At 43.6% G+C, this 20,162-nt stretch overlaps 1 pseudogene; it reads left to right on the forward strand.

Moving 5' to 3' along the window:
- Positions 1-3,587: 3,587 nt before the first annotated feature.
- Positions 3,588-5,554, forward strand: LOC149874840 (uncharacterized; annotated as a pseudogene).
- Positions 5,555-20,162: the final 14,608 nt, after the last annotated feature.

A 20,162-nucleotide genomic window follows, 5' to 3' on the forward strand; every position in this document is an offset into this window, starting at 1 on the left:
ATCTAAAAATTACAGAAATATATTGTGACCATAAAGAATAGCAACCTGTGGACTTCCAGGGAGAACAGTGAGTGCTGTGTAGCTGTTCATGGTGAGCTCCCTTTTTTCTGTTACTTGAATCTCCTCTTCTTAATCCTACACTATTAGGGAATAGAAGAGTTCAAACCCATGACATTTTAAATTTAGAGAAGCTGATATTGTGCCAGAAGTGAATTTTCATCACCCTGAAATGCAGGCATTTATCATAGCGGGGGGGAAATATAATGATAACTTTTCTCTGCCAGACAGCTATTGTTATTGTTCCAAAGGTTGGAATATGAGAACAAAAGCTTGATCCAATAAAGGAAAGGAAAGGAAAGGAAAGGAAAGGGGTGAAGGCATGTGAACTCATTTGTTGACTCCATGTTTAAATTCCAAGTTCCCTGAAGTCCAGTTCTGTTTCTGGACATATCCAGAACTGTCTAGTGTGAGAACTTCGGCAATTATCACCAGGGATCCTGGTTTTCTCTGATTAAAAAATTCCCCAATTTCTGGATAAAACAAGTTACCCAAAATCCACATTTTCCCATGATAAAAATGAAATGCCACTATATATATATTAGTGGCATTTCATTTTAATCACAGAAAAATGTTGGTTTTGGGTTACTTTTTTAAATCCAAAAATTGTGGGGCGAGGGATTGGCTTGTTTTGTTTTGTTTTTATCAGAGAAAACTGTGATCCCTGATTATCACCCACATTAGTGTGATCTAAATAGGTAAATACTTAGAATTGCTTTTCAGGACCTAATTCAGTAGGTGTGCTCTAGGATTCTCTATTATAGGGTCTGATCCTTCACAGAAAACTGTATCAACTTCCTCTTTTTTATTTTAAATAGTTCTTGAAAAGGAAGCACTTGCTTAGGAAGTGACTGGATTCAGTCCCCTCCTGGCTAATCTGGATGAGGGCATTGCCAGTGCTCCAGTCAAAGTTGGGCTGATATACAGCCAAGCAGGCAAGATTCATGGAGCCAGAAGAAACCAGTATGACTTTATATCCTGGTTGCTATGGCAGTTATTTGAATTGAAGACGCCTGTGTTCTACGCTCTGTTCCTGCATTTCACATTAAACAGTCATTGGATAACATAGAAACAGGCCTTGGAGAAAGAATCAGAATTCAGGTCTTCCTCTTCTTGATAAAATACCCTAATTATTCATTTAGTCACACTTTCTTCTTTGATTTGACCAATGCCTTTTATCCCTATCAGCCCAGGGGCCCAGCTTTAAGAGGAGGAAGGGAAGATCCTATAATCTGCCATTCTTCTAAGAGGTAGCAAATGAGGATTTGAATCTTTTAGAAAGGAAAGGGACTATGTTGTTGTTAGACCCCGACTCCATGCAGCATCCAATGACTAGGAAGACGATGGTCCAATTACCCATGGATCCTGTTACTCATTAGCCAGAGCAGAGCAGGGATCAAACACCAGCACATATTGCTCGCAACAGCTTTTTATTAGAATAGAAACAGCTTCGGACTAGCTCCCTCACTGATAGAATATGGGGAGCTGCCCTGAACAACAGTTCTTTCTCATATTTATACCTTTTGGTTTACACATATTAACATTTACCCTGCCTTGTTCCACCTCTGGTTCCACACATTTCTCCTCCCATTTCAAGCTCTTCTTCTGTTTGCTGTTTACTTCATTAACATGGAATTGCCTATGCATTTTCTTCATTTACATGCCTCTCTGCTAAGAGTGCATGCGCAAGACCATGAACTTGGGTGCTCTTGGTGGCTTGCTGGTACTTTCTTGTTCTTTGCTGATTCCAGCACCATCTCCAAGGTTTGGCTTCTGTCTTATCTCCTAATAATAGCTGATGGGTTGCATCTTGTTCTTCTTATACAATAGGCTCCAACCTACTTTGTTTATGAAACTGCTTGCTTAAGCATTTGCAAAGTTATTTGCTTTTAATATATCATCCAGCCTTGTGACCAGCAATTTTTTTATGAGACAGAGGAAAAAGCTTTCATTCAGCTGGACACTCAGCACCCCCATATTCCACATTGTTACCCCAACATCCAAAATCCATACCGTTACCCTAACAGTTGTGCAAGAAAAAGATGTTACATTTGTATTCCTTTTTTTCTAGAAGACTTCTTATTGCTTTACAGTGAGGGAGTGTAGGCAGTATGGGGCTGCTGGGGCCTCAGGGGCAACAGGGACTTCCCAAGACTTCAGGGACTTGCACAAGTGTGCCCCAGGAATCTCCTGTCATCAGTGAACTTCCCAGGTGCACATATCATGCTGCCATAGTCCAACTTGTGCCTTGAATCATGACAAGGAGTGATATCCATGTTGCCCAATGAAGTGGATCAGCAGTTCCAGTACACAGCCCAGCACAGCTTATCCAACACCAATCCCACACCAATGATTACATCTACTTATAGCCTAAGTGTTCTAGCCATCTGTTTTAATAAGAACTTATCTTGAGGAAAACACCTTGACTGGATTGAGACCTTTTCCTTAAACCCTGAGCCAGGTGGCTAAGCTCTGGATATTGATGGGATTTCTGACATGCTTTTGTGTTCTGAATTTCCTGTTCCAATTTCCCACTGACTGTAATTTTTTGGTTTGACATTATGAGATGGCCTGACTTTTCCTATCAGCTATGTAGGAAGTCTCAACACCTAAGTTATTTAACTGCTTGGCAGTTAGGCACTTAGATGCTTTATTATATCTAGCCCCACATCCTAAGATATCTGAATTTGTGGTCCAACACTAAAATGGTTATATAACTTTATAAAGCATTTAGTATATAGTTTCCCAGGTTACCTAATGTATATAACCACTACAGGTAGAAAAGAAAACTACATTGTTCACACAGAAGGCAGGGCAGGGTGGTACGTTAGAGGTTAATTGGTTCAGAGAGTCATGAGCTTTTGTAGACAACAGTCTGCTTCATCAGATGCTATAAATGGATTTGCAAAAAGCAGGGGTTCACAAGAGGAAACAATGTAAATACAAAGGATAGGGAAGGGAGGGGAAGGGAGAGGAAAGTACATGAGGAGAGAGCGCTGTTGCGAGACCTGAAGGTGAGTTGAATAGATCAGTAAGAATAAAGAAGGTAGCCTGTTGAAGAATATAGGGGTTATAAAAGCTAGTCTAGGAAATGGGATGGGAACCTGTTGTTTCTGTTATATTTAATGCAATTTAGTCTGGATGCTTTCTTGTTCTGCGGTTGCTTGTTAAAGTTGTTTTTAAAAGTTTTTTGTTTAAAGCAGGGCTATCCAACTTTCAGGTGGGGGTGGCACCCACCACAAGCACTACAGATCCAGGACCCACAAATCTGGGGCTGCACTCCTCTTGAAGTGTACACTGTGGTGAAAATTGGAGTTAGGTAATCTGTTGCTGGAGAGATGTCATTTCAGGTTAGGAGGCTGCACATAAGCCAGAATAGATATGTCCCCTAAGGCTACCTTGAGTATTATTTTCCAGGAGGAATTGGAGGTTATTAATGATGTGTCTAAAGTATTCAAGCCAAGAGCTTTGCTGACAATCAGAGGGATTCTGTTGTTCTTGTCATGGGATTGCTCTTGTAGCAGGTCAGAATGGGGTTTGATTCTGGTTCTGTTGATCTGAGTTCTTACTGTATGAGGCTTGTTTTGTAAGTGTAGGAGGCCCTGATACAGATACTGAGGTATTCACCCTGGTAGTGAGAATGGAGCAGATAAGATTGTAACCTACAGTTTGGCTACAAGCAATAATGCTGTGTCAGGGTCATCAACATCCCGGATGTGGAGGAAGAAGCCTCTCAGTTAACCAGCAATTTTGTTATCCGGCACCCCCCATTCCCCATGGGTGCCGGATAACAAAGGTTTTACTGTAGTTAAGATAATAGCTGGTGGTACATGGCTGAAGGGGTTGGCTGACTTCTGATACCATATGGTGGTGCTGTGGCCATTGCAAAATTTCACAGTGATCTCCAAGAAATAAATATGCTGGAAAGAGTACTCAAGAGTCAAATTCATGGTGGGGTAGAAGTTGGTAAAGTCCTAGTGGAATTCCTCTCGAGATCCCTTTCTATGTGTCTATATCGGGGTGGACAATTCTTTTGGATAGAGAGCCACTTAAGGAGATTCTGTGAGCTGTTGTGGGCTGTGGGGGTGCTGGAGCAGGAGCAGAGGGAGCAGGGTGCACATGTGCCACATGTGTACCCACCTTACCTTGGTGGTGAAGGCATCAGTTACTGAGGAGACAGGAGGCAGCAACAGCTGATTTCTCCCTAAGGTAAGTGGGGCAGAGGGTACAGCGCAGCTGAGGCGGATCCAGAGGGGATGTCCTCCGGAGCCCTCTTAGCTTGCCTGACAGGGATCCGGCCCCAGAGCCATGCGCGGGCAGCATGCATGAACAGTAAGGGAGCGCCAGCGTTTGCACCGGTGTTCGCATAAGGCAGGCATGAGGTAGATGCCCAGAGTGGCACCTCCAGTGAGCAAAAGAAGCAGGTGCAGCCCTGAAGACATGGTGCAGATGTGAAGCACAGCTGCCAGGGGCCCTGCCTGGGCACGGCCACCTGCCATGGGCTCTTCTGAGGCCTCTACCCAGACGGAGCTCATGGCAGGGTCAGTGCCCTTTGCCCCCATGCCTGTGGGGGGGGCTTGGAGAGGTCCTAGGGGGAGTGGGGCCTGGTGGTCCCCTTGCCTGTCCCTCCTGTGCATGACTTAGGGATCTGGAAGAGCAGGTGAGGGAGCTGCAGGCTGAGGTGAGCAGGCTGAAGGGGATCAGGGATGCAGAGGATGAAACTGATGCCTATTTCTGTTCTCTGCAGGCCTGGTCGCCCATTGTACAGCCCCCACAGGAGACACATCCAACGCAGGAGTGGCAGAAGGTGTCCAAATCCAGAGCTGCTAGGCCTAGAGTGGTGGAAACTCCCCAGGTTCACCTGGGGAACAGGTTTGACGCCCTGGCATCTGTGATGGAGAAAGACAGAGAAATTGGCTCTGGCGGGGATGATGCCACTCTCCACATGATAAAGAATAGGCAGAGAGCAAACGCCAGCAGGAAGAAATGCCAGGTCCTTGTCATCAGGGACTCCATCCTATGAGGACTGGAAGGTCCCATCTGCCAGCCTGACACCATGATGCAAGAGGTCTGCTTCATGCCTGGGGCTCAGGTTAGAGACATCACGGAGAGGATCCCGGCCTACATCCGACCTCCAGACCAGTACCCCATGGTTGTCATCTATGTGGGGATGAATGACATGGCCAGGGGCAACCCTGACCGCATTATGAAGGATTTCAAGGCTCTGGGGGACAAGCTTAAGCAGATGAGGGTGCAAGTGGTATTCTCCTCTCTTCTTCTGGTGAGTAGGTGGGGATGGCGACACAAGGCCTGCATGGGCGAGGTCAACTGGTATTTACACAGTTGGTGACGCCAGGCAGACCTTGATTTCCTTGATAATGACACATGCTTTTGGGCAGGGGACTTGCTGGGGTGGGATGGGCTTCACCTCTCTCCTAAAGGCATGCGTGTCTTCTCTTCCAGGTTAGCTGATCTCGTATGGTGAGCTTTAAACTAGCATTGCTGGGGGAGGGGGCCTCAGGAAGATGAGGAGACACCACCCGAGCAAGACAGGTGCCAAATGCAAGGAGTGCCCAGGTAAGAAACAGGGGTCCAAACAGTCTCCCAAATCGGGGGGGGCGCGGCACATGCAGCTAGGCAAGGCCTTAAATGCCTATATACCAATGCTCATAGTATGGGGAACAAACAGGAGGAACTTGCCCTCAGAATAGCCAGTTCAGACCCAGACATAATAGGGCTTGCAGAAACTTGGCGGGATTCATCCATGACTTGGCAGTTAGCATTAGGGGCTATAGGCTTTACAGGCGGGATAGAGAAGGAACGAAAGGTGGGGGTGTGGTGCTCTATGTCAAGGAGTAATACACATCCTCTACCAGCAAAATGGGGTCAGAGGGGCAAACTGAAATGCTCTGGGTCAACATACAAGGGGGCCATGGGGAGAGGGATCTAATAGTGGGGGTCTACCACAGACTCCCCAACCAAGGGGAGGATCTGGTCCAGGAATTTTCAGGCCAGCTTGCAGAGGCACTTAAGGTTGTCATGGGTGATTTAAATTACTGGGACATCTGCTGGGAGGAACAGACAGCCTGGTCAGACCATTCCAGGAGGTTCCTGGCCGAGATTCAGGACCTCCACTTAATTCAGGAGGTGCACAGTCCCCCCAGAGGAAATGCCCTGTTGGATCTCGTCCTGGCCATAGGCGACCTCTAGGTTCTTGACCACCTGGGTGATAGCGATCATCACTTGCTGGAATTCATCATCCAGCACAGGGTGTCGAGGGCCTGAAGCAAGGCAGTAGCCCTAGACTTCAAGAGGGCCAACTTCAACAAGTTAAGATTAATGAGAGAGGCACAGGGTTTCTCGAGAGCAGGGGAGCTGTTACGAATTATGCTTTTAAAGCCATGTGCAGTTTGCTCTAGGCTGGGGCAATAATGACGCAGAGGAAGTATTTAAAATCAAATACAGAATCTTTATTTGCTCAGACGAGGTGCCTTTTTGAAAGATGGACTCTGCTTACTAGTTATTATACTTTTTTATACTTAGCAAGGCGACAGCGTTAGTTCATGATTAGCTCGTGCTTGTAAAAATACTCAATCATCTATTAACTGAATCACTAGTCTATCTAATCAAGTGGCACTGTGAGCGTGGACACTGAAGTTTAACTCTTGTGAATTATATGCTTCATATATTTTGTTTTAAGATGTTTCTTTATCTTACAAACACAATCTATGCTCAACTTTCAAGGTTTCCCTGTTGGCGAGACTCCTCAGTTGACTGGCTTCACCTGGCTTTATATCTTATCAGTAACTTTCACACAACACCAGTACTCCTCTTCTTTTTCAGCTGTCTCATAAGTGCTGTGTCCACTTTTATGAAATAGAGGCGAAAAGACAAAGAAATGGCCTGAGTTTTAGAATTACAAAGCCTTGCTTTTAGCCCTACAAGATTTATATACAACAGAGCTCAGTGACCAAGATGAGTGGTCGTTCCTTAAGGAGACGATACTCAGGGCTCAAGGGGTGACCATCCCAACAAAAAGCAAGGGAGGCAGGAGTGCCCAATAGCCCCCCTGGTTCACCAACAGTGTACAGGAATGCCTGATTGCCAAAAAGGTGGTGTACAACTGGTGGAAGGGGGGTGCTATCTCCAAAGAGGAGTATACCTCCTCTGCTTGGGCCTGTAGGTGGGCTGTCAGGAAAGCTAAGGTAGACGTAGAGCTAGGACTTGTGTCCAAAATCAAACATAATAAAAAGTCCTTTTTCAAATATATAGGGAGGATGAAGAAAGCACCAGGAAATGCGGAACCCCAGCAAGATCCTCTGGGCAATCTGGTGGTTGCACCAGAGGAGAAAGCAGACCTCTTTAACCAATTCTTCACCTCCGTTTTCTTGTGCAGGGACTGACACTTCCCCACCGTGATGGAAGACGGATTCAAGGGGAATGCCTCCAGACCTCAAGTTGGGGAGGACTGGGTTAGAGAGCTCCTGGAGGGGCTGAACGTCTTCAAATCAGCGGGTCTTGATGCTCTCCACCCCACAGTGTTGAGGGACCTAGCAGGGATTATTGCAGGGCCCTTGGCACAGCTTTAAGAGCGCTCATGGTGCTCAGTCCAGGTGCCAGATGATTGGAAGATAGCCAACATGGTCCCCATCTTTAAAAAAGGGAGGAGGGAAGTCCCAGGCAACTATAGGCCCATCAGTCTTACCTGAATCCTAGGAAAACTCTTTGAGAAGATCATCATGGAGCACATCTGTGATGGGCCAGCCACAGGGATGATGCTCAAGGGCAACCAGAATGGTTTTATTAGGGTCAGGTCATGTCAGACCAACCTGATGGCTTTTTATGATCAGGTCACATAAGCATTGGAAGCAGGTGTCACTGTGGATGTAGTCTTTCTGGACTTCAGCAAGGCCTTTGACACTGTCTCCCACCCCATCCTCATGAAAAAAAAGCAGGCAACTGTGGCATTGATGCCTACACAGTCAGATGGATTGCAGATTGGCTGAAGGGTCGCACTCAGAGGGTGGTGGTGGATGGGTCATATTCGACCTGGGAAGAAGTGGGCAGTGGAGTCCCCCAGGGCTCAGTCCTTGGGCCCGCGCTGCTCAATTTCTTTATCAGTGATTTGGATGACAGGGTGAAAAGCAACCTGTTTAAATTCTCTGATGAAACCAAAATCTGGGGTGAGGTGAGCACAGTATTAGGGAGGGAAAGACTGCAGCAAGACCTGGATAGGTTGCAGGGGTGAGCTAACAAAAACAGGATGCGTTTCAATACTGACAAGTACAGGGTGCTGCACTTGGGCAATAATAACCAGCTGCACACTTATAAGATGGGAAACTCCCTTCTTGAGAGCATGGGGGCAGAAAGGGATCTTGGAGTCATTATTGACTCCAAGACGTACATGGGCCTACAATGCGAGGTCACGGTTGGCAGGGTTAACCAGACCTTGTTGTGCATCCACAGGTGCATCTCAAGCAGAGCCAAGGGTGATCCTCCCCCTCTACATGACACTGGTCAGGCCACAGCTGGAGTACTGTGTCCAGTTCTGTGTGCCCCACCTCAGGAGGGATGTGGACAACATTGAGAGGATCGAAAGGAGGGCCACCCGCATGATCTGGGGACAGCAGGGCAGACCCTACAGTGAGAAACTGTGGGACCTGAACCTCTTCAGCCTTCACAAGAGAAGGCTGAGGGAGGACCTGGTGACCATCTATAAACTCACTGGGGGGACCAGAAGAGTTTGGGAGAGACTTCGTTTCCCCTAGTGCCCCCTGGCATAACAAGGAATAATGGCCACAAGTTGTTGGAGAGTAGGTTTAGATTAGACTTCTGTAAGAATTACTTCACAGTCAGGGCGGCTAGGATCTGGAACCAACTTCCAAGGGAAGTGGTGCTGGCTCCTACCCTGGGGGTCTTTAAGAGGATGCTTGATGCCTACCTGACTGGAATCATTTGAGCCCAGTTTTTTCTCCTGCCCAGGCAGGGGGTTGGACCTGAAGATCTACAAGGTCCCTTCCAACCCTACTTCTATGATTTTAGGATTCTATGACCTGATCTGGCATGGTGAGGGAGGGTGCTGACCAATCCGTGAGGAAGGGTTCAATTGATCCTTTCTGGCCCCAGGCCTACCTGCCCTGCACCCACCACCAGGGATGCCAGACAGAGAGGTTGGAAGGGTGGGCAGACAGGGTCTGCATGGAGACCAGCCTGTGACCCCTGCTCAGCTGGGTGGATGGGATGGGGCTGTGGGCAGGTGGGGAGCCACATCTTGGAATGGAATGTGTGGGCAGGGCTTTGGCAACACTGGGTGGGGGTCTGGAGCAGAGCCAAATCTGTTCCTTGCACATCCCTGTGATGGGTGCTAGTTCCATGGGCAGGGATGCACAGGAAGCAGATCAGCTTCTGCTCACCTGTCCTGCTCCCAGATGCTGCTCCCTTGCCCACCTGCTGTCCCATCCCATCTACCCAGCTGAGCATGCCCTGCTCACAGGAGTGTCAAACCAGTTTCCATGGAAACCCTACTTGCCCACTCACCTGCCCACCCACTCCATCTGGCATCCCTGGCAGTGGGTGTGGGGTGGGTGGCCTGGAGTGCCTGGGCAGCAGGGCTAGAGCCAGAAGCAGCAGCAGATACAGAGGCAGCATTAGCCCAGCACAGTGAGCAACCACCATGGGGGCTCATGGGAATCCAAGTTTGGTTGTCATGCTACCCCCGACCCACTGTGCACCCAGGGTCAGGGGACTGTTTGCACACACCAGAGCCCAGGCTGCCCCTGAGCCTGGGCCAGGTGGGGCCAAGGGACCCATTGTGGGCTGGATAGAATTCCTTGGCATGAAGGATCCAGCCCATGGATCATAGTTTTCCCACCCCTCTTATATATGATGAAGATGTCATTGATATACCTTAGTTATATTAGGGGAATTAAAGGGTAGCTTCAAAGGAAGCTGCCATCTCGTAACCATGGCAGGGCTTCATGACAGTGTAACTGAATTGGTGGTTATAAAATTGTGAACAGAACAGAAGTAACTCCAAGAAGCCAGAACTACAATGGACCTGATCATGGACCAGTAAAAAAAAAAATCAATGTAACTTTTTCAAATGAATTTGCAAAAGAGGAGGATTAACGTTTATCATTTAAGTATATACTATACTATTGTTCTTTTGTATGATCTTACATTGGTGCTCTCTCTTTCTTTAAAAGAAAACGCAAAATTAGCACTGTTTTTTAATTAAGACACTACTAATTTTTAACTGATTAACAAAGGGTGGAGAAATGGACACCCCATACCTAATTGCTACTGACAATAAAATTTAGCAAAGTAATATACATCAGATTGAGATTGAATTGATGTCAGTGATAATAAGTAGATTTGTTGGCCTGCTTCTATAGGACACATAAGCAAATACTAACTTATAAGTGTAAGTAATTTTAGTAGGACTGATCATGTGTTTGCGTTTAAGCTCATGTTGCAGTGCTTGTGACATGAGTTTATGGAGAGTCATTGCAGTTTCTACATTTTAAACCAATACTTTAAAATTATTGTACACTTAGTATTTTTATGAACTATTCAAGACATGCCATACAGTTACATTATTGTCAAGAAAGGCACTTTGTCATTAACAAATATGATATAGAATGTAGCAGTTTTACTAAGCTATGTCCCATCTAGTTGACTATGTTCAACCATGTATTATGTTAATTGCTGTAATATTATCACAGCTGTTATGGTCCCAGTTTTACAAATTGCTTCTTTGACATTTAGAAGTATCCTAGCAACTGTCCCTCTTTCTTATCCCCACTCTTCTAAACAAACCATTTGACTTGTGACTCCTGTGGACATCAGTGTTTCAAGAGTGCTCTACAATTTTTTCTATTAAATTAACCCCTTACACAGGTTTCTGCAGATCAGCATTGAGAAAAAAGAGAATTTTACTCTGTAAATTTCAACATTAGAACAGCTTCTGAATGGAACATAATAGATTATTAAGAGAAATACCCCCTCCTCCCCAAAAAAACACATTTGAGTTAGGTGTTATAGCAGTTGTTATCACTCACTGGGCACATCTACGTGTGCAAATGATCTGGAGCAGTTTACTTTCAAGTAAACTATTCAAGAGTAAAATCTCCTGGGCACATGTCTACCCATACAGGGTCACAGGAACAGATTTACTGTTCCTAGCAGCAGACTGCTCCTGCTCCCTGTGGCCCTGGAACCAGCTCCTGCAGCAGCCAGAGGGAGTTTTTGGCTCCCCTTGGGTACTAGGCCAGGGGCCAGGATACAACTGTCTCCCAGTAGGAGCTAAGACACTGCTGCCTGCTGCCAGGGTGCACGCCGCCTCTGGAGCTCAGGTGGGGACAATGTCCCCCTACCCCAAGAGCTCTGCAGTTGCAGAATCCAAGCTGGGTGGTCCTTATCTCTATAAGATTTCCTTATCTTCTTGGTAACAAGGGCATACTGTTGACTCATATTCAGCTTATTCTGCAATGTAACCCTTGGGTACTTTTCTGCAGAGCTGCTCCTTAGCCAGTCAATCCCCAGGCTATACCAGTATCTCGAATTGTTCCATCCTACATGCAAGACTTTGCACTTCTCCTTATTGAACCTCATGAGATTTCTTTTTTCGTCCAATCCTCCAATTTGTCTAGGTCTCTCTAAATCCTAGCCCTACCCTCCAGCATATAAACTAATTCCCTCAGTTTGGTTGTATTCATAAACTACTTGTTGAAGGTGCACTCCAACCCATGTTCCAGTTCATTGATGAAGATATTGAACAAAACTAGCCCTATGACTGACCCCTGGGGTACTCCACTTGATACCAGCTGCCAGCTAGATATCAAGCCATTGAGCTCAATGATCCAGCCAGTTTTCCATCCAGATACAGTCCATTCATTCAACCCATACTTCCTTATCTTGCTTGTGGGAATGTTGTGGGAGACTGTATCAAAAGCCTTGCTAAAGTCAAGGTATGTCACATTCACTGGTCTACCCACTTCCCCAGAGGCAGTAATCTTTTCATAGAATAAAATCAGGTTGGTCTGGCATGAGTTGCCCTTGGTGAATCCCTGCTGACTGTTCCTAATCCCTTCTTCTCCTCCAGGTACTTAGAAATGAATTCTTTCACAATCTGCTTCACGATTTTTCCAGTAACAGAGGTGAGGCTAATTCTGTATTTCCACAGATCATCTTTCTTTTCTTTCTTAAAGGTGAGCAACATATTTGCCCCTTTCTAATCATCTGGGACCTTTCCCCATCACCATCACCATTCCCTATCACCATCACTGTCGGGCACATCACTTCTGGCCTCGTGGGCTTGTACAAGTCCAGCTTGTGTAAATAGTTCCTAACCTGTTCTTTCACCACTGCTGGCTGCTCATCTTCTCCCCCAACTACGCTGCTAAGTGCAGTAGTATGGGAGCTGACCTTTCCAGTGAAGACTGAGGTAAAAAGGCCTTGAATACTCCAGCCTTTTCCACATCATCTGTCACTAGGTTGCCTTGTTGGCACCACTGTCTCCCAGATAGTGCTAACTATTAAAGCGCTATTAACCCTTACATTTAACATAAAATATGAACATGGACAACTCAGGGTCCTAAAATCGAAGTCTAACTTTATTAGTACAACAAGTATTATCTTAGAAGTTTCTATAGTCAGAGAGAGAGAAAAAACTTCCAGTGAAATAATCTCACCTAATCCCAGATGTTACTTTGCTCAACAGAAAAGATGGCTACTCAGTTCCTGAAGCAAAGGGTGTGCCATTGGCTGGGATGGTTCAGGCAGGTGTTGAAGGCTAGATTTATGATGATGAGATAGCACTTAACTTTCTTGCTGTCCCCTTTTATGTTTTTCTTTAAGTTCACTCCTTTGATGACTCCTTGCTCTTAGGTTGGCTTCTCTGTGCTTAGCATATTATCCATATTTTATCCTGTCAGCATATTATTTTGTTCGACAGACCCATCCCAAGCACACCTCTTAATTTGGCCTTTTCCAGTGTCTTTCTTTGGACATTGTCTGTTGGTTTCCCGTATCACCTTTCATTAACATATCCAATCATTTTATCCTTCTGATTCAACTGGTTAGTGCCAAGTTCAGTTAATTTGAACTGGTAACAAAACTATTACTGTGTTGTGTTAGAAAAACTTCTTACAGTGATAGAAAAAGAAAGAAATGTCATGAAAGCAAACTCAAAGCCATAAGATGCTTGTAAGAGGCAAGGCGAGCTGATATAACAGACAACAGCAAAATGAAAAGTTCAGATATTAATGAGGCTATACAGAACTTAAGCAATTATTAAACAAGGATGAATAGTAAAACAAAAAAAACTTTAAACAATACTCTAAATCACCCTCTATAAACAGGTGTAACTTTAAAGAATAAAATATGACAAGCCACCCTAGCAGCCTCCACCATTCAGCAAGGGACCCGTGCTTTCCCTGACCTTCATCTTGTTCATGGTATACTTGTAGAAACCCTTCTTGTTACCCTTCATGTTTTTTGCTAGCTTCAACTCAACTGTGCTTTGTCTTTCCTGATTTCTTCCCTGAGTGCTTATATTCCTCTCTAGTCAATTGTCCAAAGTTTCCACTACTTGTAAGCTGCCTTTTTGTGTTTTAGTTCATTGAGGTGTTCCCTGCTAAGCCAAGCTGGTCTTCTGCCATACTTGTTAGTTTTTCTGCATATTGGGATGGTTAAAACCTGTGCCTTCTATAAGATATCCTTAAAATACAACCATCTCTCCTGGACTCCTTTCCTCCTCAGACTAGCCTCCCAGGGGATGCCACTTCCCTGAGTGAGTTGAATTCTGCTTTTTTAAGTCCAGGGTCCATACTCTGCTGCTCTCCTTCCATCATTTTCTCAGGATCCTGAACTCAATCATCCTGTGGTCTCTGCTGCCCAAGTTGTTATCCACTACCACATTCCCCACCAGTTCTTCCCTGTCTGTGAGCAGCAGGTCAAGAAGAGCACGCCCTTAACTGGCCTCTCCAACAGTTGCAACAGGAAGTTGTTCCCAGCACTCTCCAATCTGTGCACCCTTATTTATGATGATAATGGCAAATGTAATTTGTACCATCTCTCCCTCCCCCCATCAAAAAATGAATTAAAAAATCTTTCTCTGGCCTATTATCTGTAAGCTTATGTATGGCTACTGTAGTGTGCTTGTCATAAACAACAGCATCAACTCATATTTGTTACAGTGGCAGATTTTGCTAACCAATGCACGAGACAAATCGTGTTATTAACATATTGGAAATGAGAAAGGTCCTGTGTCAAATCTAATCATTTCAGGAGGATGTGCATTTAAAAGTTAAATTGCAGAAGAGAAAGAACATACTTGATTTGTCATATCACCTGATTTAGATTAAACTATGGGTCAGACCAAGTTGTCCATATATTTACTCTTTTCCAAATAACATTATTTAAATCTTTAAACACAAGAGCTATGCTTGTAAGTAGACCTGACATGGGTCATAGAGTAACATTTCAAGCCAGAACAAGCTGTCTTCCCACTTTTGTTTTAAACAACACTACTTTTTGAAGTGTTAAACAGAAAACTCCTTAGAAATACATCTGAGCATTAGTGGAAAGCTACTCCATACCAAATGATTCTTAAGGTGTTGTTCTTTGTCTAACATAACTAGGGCAGGGGGCAGAAAGGAAGCACCAGAGCTAAATAATATATTGGCTGGTGTGTGATTTCACATACACTTTCCCTGAAGACTAGACATTTGTCTTCCCTAAAACTTGTACTTTTTTTACCTTGGTAGAACTTCATTGATTGCAACAAAGCTAATCCTGATTTACACTAGTACTTGGAGTCAGAATCAGGTTGTGGATCCTTTCCAAGGAAATTAACTTTAATTCATGGGTTTACTTCTGAATTAATAACAAAGAAAACAAAATATACATCAAAACATGAGCAATAGGTATCCAAAGGCACAAAACACTTCATCAAAATATGTTTGAATTCAAGGAAAGAACAAGTAGAATAAAACTCCATTCATACAGAGTAAAATCATTTAATTTAATGGCAAGGTTCAAATTAATTCAAAGGATCCAAGAACTTACCCACTGGAAAAAAAAAGGCTACATTTGTTTTTAAGAAGTGTCTTAGAGGGAAAGTGAGCACAGCTATGAGCAAATCATAAAAGGCAGACATTGAATGAATATAAATTATAATCTCTTGATTGTAAAAAACTAATAAGGAAAACAAAATTATTGAGAAATCTATGATCACCTGAGTGAAAGGAAATAGAAAGCATTATATTTTTAAAGTATACAGGCAAACTAGGAAAGCCAAATAATGCTAACAGCTCATTACTAGATGGAAATGGTCAAACTGTCAATTAAGAAAAAGCATAAACGGTCAATAAGTGTTCTCCAGGAAAAGCAGAGATACTTATGATGCTGCTGATGGAATGGATGATGGAATACTTTCCATTTTAACAGCAATTCAGGAGGTTGTTAAACAGCAACTACTCAAATTAGGCATTCTTAAATAAGAAGGACCAGGTAATTTGCATCAAAACATTTTAACAGGGTTGATTGAGAAACTTTCTGGACCATTAATGCTGATTTTCAATATGTTTTGGAATACTGATTAAGTTCCAAAAGACTGGAAGAAAACTGTTGCTGTTTTGTGCCAATATTATAAAAGGGTAAATAGGATGACCAAAGTAATTATAGGACTGTCAGCCTGACGCTGATCTCAGGCAAAATAATGGAATGACTGTTAAAGGACTTGATTAATAAAGAATTACAGGAGGATAATATAATTTATACTAGTCAACAAAGGTGTATGGAAAACAGATCTTGTCAACCTAATTTTATATTTTTTATGAAATTTCTCATTGTGGTTGGTAAAGATAATAGTACTGATGTAATAGACATAGATACCTATATGGTCTTTTACATGGTAGAATCATAGAAAATAGCACAGGTAGGAGGAATGGAAAGTTATCTATTACAGTGCCCCAAGGTAGGATCAGCTATATCTAAATGGTTTCTGACAGATATTTGTTTAACCTACTTTTAATATTTTTGTGTGATGGAGATTCCACAACTATCCTGGGCAATCTGTTCTGGGACTTCACACAGCTTATAGCTTATCCCTCCTCCCCTCCTATGTGTAACCTAAATCTCCTCTTTATGCCTATTATTTCTTATTATAACTCCTGTGGAGATAGAGAATTGGTTAAGGCCTTCTTCTTTGCAGTAACCTTCTGCATATATATATATATGTGTGTGTATATATATATATATATATATATATATATATATATATTAATAGTGTTTCATTTTGTTCATGGAAAAATACAGATTTTGGGTAATTTAATTATAGCTGAAAATCTGGTTTTCTTGTTTTGTTTTGTTTTGAATTAAAACCAGGATTCCTGCTGATCATTTTAGTTGCTCTCCTCCAGACTCTTTCCAGTTGAATCACATGTTTCTTGAAATCTGACGTCCATATATTGATATAATGCTCCAGCTAAGTCCTCACTAGTGCTTAGTAGAGTAGATGGATTACTTCACTTGCCTTATATATGATACCCTTGTTTATATTTCCCAGTGTGATGTTTGTTTTTTTTCATCAGTATGCTCCATACTATCACAGAACTAGAAGATACCTCAAGGATCGTCTGGCCTAATTCTGTACACATACCAGGGGTGTCAAAATGATCTGACACCATGGACCAGATGAGCAGGGCAGGATCAGTCTGTGGCCTACAGCACCCTCCAAACCCTACCTTACATGCTGTATCCAATGCCTAGGAATGCTCCTTCTGGCCAGTCAGGGACAAATACACACAGCACTACTCCAGTTGGTTCGGACTAGTGCAGCTTAGATCTTGTACTGGCTGGACTGGACACCCTGTGGCATGCGGTCATGGACTGGCCAGAACAGATGCTGAATCCAGTATGCTGGGGACCCAGTGACCCCACCCTCTGCATTCCAAATCCAGTATGTCCCCTAGGTGGTCTGGGACTGGGCTGCATACAGCACCTGCTCCAAGATTCATACTGTACACAGCTCCCACCCCAAACTGGATGGAGCAGGCCTCACATGCCTCTTATTCCCGGACTGATCAGAAATGGTGTGATGAGCATTGGATCCAGTATGCAGGAAGAGGTCCTAGGCTTACCCTGCATGGGTGCTGAGTGCACCAAGGGTCCTGGAATGGGTGGTACATGTAACATGTCCCAGGCCCTGAGTGTGGAGCTGACTGTAGGCCGCATGTGGCAGGTGGGTTCATTCAATACCCCAAACTAGCACCAGGGCCAGATGATGTGGCTCCATGGACCAGATCCTACCCACAGGCTGTATCATATAGACACCCCTGACATATACAGGATTCACTGTTCCTAAACCCATGTCCATTAATTTGTGACTTGGTATAATACTAAGGTTTTTAGTTTTTTCTTCAAAATGCTGCCTAGCCCATTGTTCCCCCCTTTTGACTGTGCAGTTGATTACTCAAGTATAGTACTTTGTACTTGTCCTTAATGAATTGCATCTTGTTTACTTCAGACCATTTCCCCATTTTTCAAAATCATTGATCATTTTCAATTCCAGTCCTGCTCTGCTAAGTGCTTGCAACTTGTCATTGGGCTCTCAAATGTAGTCACTGTTCTATGACCCAAATCATTAAGGAAAGTATTGAAAAGCAATGGGCCTAAGAAAGTTCCCTACAGTTTAAGTGTAAGCCATTGATAACCACATAGTGGACCAGATTCTATTCCACCTATTAGATACCTAAGTGGACTTAAGCACCAAAGTGTGATACTTAGGGTAGAGTCTAACTCTAAATAATAACAAGCATCAACATCAGCATTTACCCTGCTTGAGTTCTTGAAAAAATCCTAGCACTGAATGTGGGTGGATTTATCTTCCTCTTACTGCTTTTTAATGGGTAAAATGATGGTGTGTCACAAAAGTAAAATGAATTTATGAATTTTCAAGGACTTCAGCAAGGTAGAATTGAATAACATTTAGGCAACTAAGTTCACTTATGGTGATATACCATTCCTGTCCTGTCCTCCATGACTGAGAAAAGGCATGAATGCTGAATACACTTCTGGAAGGAAATTCTTTGACCATGATTGAAGCATTATATGGTCATCTTCAGCCATTTGAGACAAACCTATGATTCCTGTGGCTGACTAGATATGGAGACAGCCCATGAGAGGCTATTTACCCAGACAATACAGAGCCACTAGCCTATTGTCATGGCCAAGTTACTGAAAAATTAGGAACTCAAATCTTCCTCAGTGATTGTGTTTGGATACTCTAAGACGGTGATTGGATACTCTAAGCATCCAAATGTGGTTGGTATGCATGGTATTTTTGTTTATCTTGGTTTATCTACCAGTTGGCATTCTGTTCTGGGGCTCATGATTTCACTGGGTAGTAACACACATGAGGTATATTAGTAGCAACAAGTACACAAATGGGTTTTCCTTTGGGGATGCCTACAACCTTAGATGCCCAGAAATTGAGTCAACTAAAAACCATAACTAGCAGACTCAGCAATTCAAAGAATATGAGTCCAGAAAGTCCCTCTTTTGCCCCCATAGCTCATGTAATTATAGCACTTACTTACAAGGCTGGGACAGTTGAGTTCTAAGTCCCCCTTACCCAAAAAGTGCTCTCCTTTACTGAGAGCAAGAACTTCAGCTAGAATGCAGGACCCTGTTCCCTGCCAGGATGGCAGCCACCTCACTGAGCTGCCCACCTGAGTTCCTGCCACTTGTCCCCACATATCTTTCAAATACCTCCATTTTGTGACTGCTGTCATTGATTATCAGAGGATCACTTACTTGTGACCCCAAGACTTCTGCACTATTTCCTAAAACCTGCCCAGCGAAAGAGGGGGTGACCCCTGGCTCATTTGATTCTAAGACCCAGGTTTTTGGTCACTGACACTCCTCTCTGGCTTAGCTACTGGAAAAATAATTTTCCTCTTTAAGGAGATGCAATGCAACTGAAGTTGCAACATGCGGTGAAATTGGCAGCTCTTCTTAAACCTGTATTGGTCAACAGCAGTAGATCAGGCAGAGTCCTTGGACCCCGATATCCAGGCAGTCTCCAACAGGTAAAGCATCCCACAGCAGTTTCTCAAGCCTCCTGGGTTCCTCTTGTCCAGCCATTGTTTGCTCTCTCCAACCCCCTTTCCCAAATTCCTTGCTGCCTGTAGTCTCCATTTTCAAGGCAGTCTCTTTGCATTGTGGCTTTGAAGTACTTTCTTGTCACCAGAAATAGCACAGTCTCCAGGTGCAATGGCCTGAAACCAGTGGTGGTATGATGGATTTAGTCTATTAGATCCCATAGGCTGTTGGCCCATTCCCCCTAGTAGAGCACTCTGGGAGCACTTATTCTGGTCTTCAAACACTATCAACCTATTCTTTCCCTTGGCATGAAGTATGAAAGTATGAAACATGAAGTATGAAACATTAATTTAAGATAAACATATTTAACCCTGAAACGGTACCTTAGTCTTTCAGAGCTGGCCAGGGGATCAGCTTCAAAAGGAGTACCAGTAAAACAGCAGACTACTGCAAATTGGGGATTTTTTTTAAATCACAGAAAACCAGGATCCCTGCTTATCACCACACCATCAGTCTTCTAACATTTAGCTGTTTCACTTCTGCTCCTTTTAAAGCTGATCCCCGTGGCAAGTCTGAAAGACTATGGTGCTATTTCAGAGTTAAATATGTATATCTTAAATTAATGTAACATACCTTAGGTTCCCTGACAGGGAAAAGAATGGGTTGATTGTGTTTGAAGACTGGAGTAGGTGTTCCCAGAGTGCTCTGCTAGGAGGAGTGAGGCAACAGTCTATGGGATCTAATAGACTGATTTTTATAAATGATCTCATCGATTTTTTCACTATTCTAGCTTGAATTCTTGTCCCTTTGTCATTGATGCTAAATAAATTAAAATTTACCTGATCAAAGTTAACATGAATTAGAATGAAAGAAGGAAGGAAAAATCTTTTGTTCTATGCTGACCATTGATTTTTCCTGTTCTTTTTCTTTACTAATCAACCTTGATTAGCAGCATATATTTTTAAAAAACTAGAAATATATAAAATTGACATAGTATG

Source organism: Crocodylus siamensis, chromosome 1 (assembly GCF_052110815.1).
Source record: "Crocodylus siamensis isolate JL-2025a chromosome 1, ASM5211081v1, whole genome shotgun sequence".
Classification (NCBI taxonomy): Eukaryota; Metazoa; Chordata; order Crocodylia; family Crocodylidae; genus Crocodylus; species Crocodylus siamensis.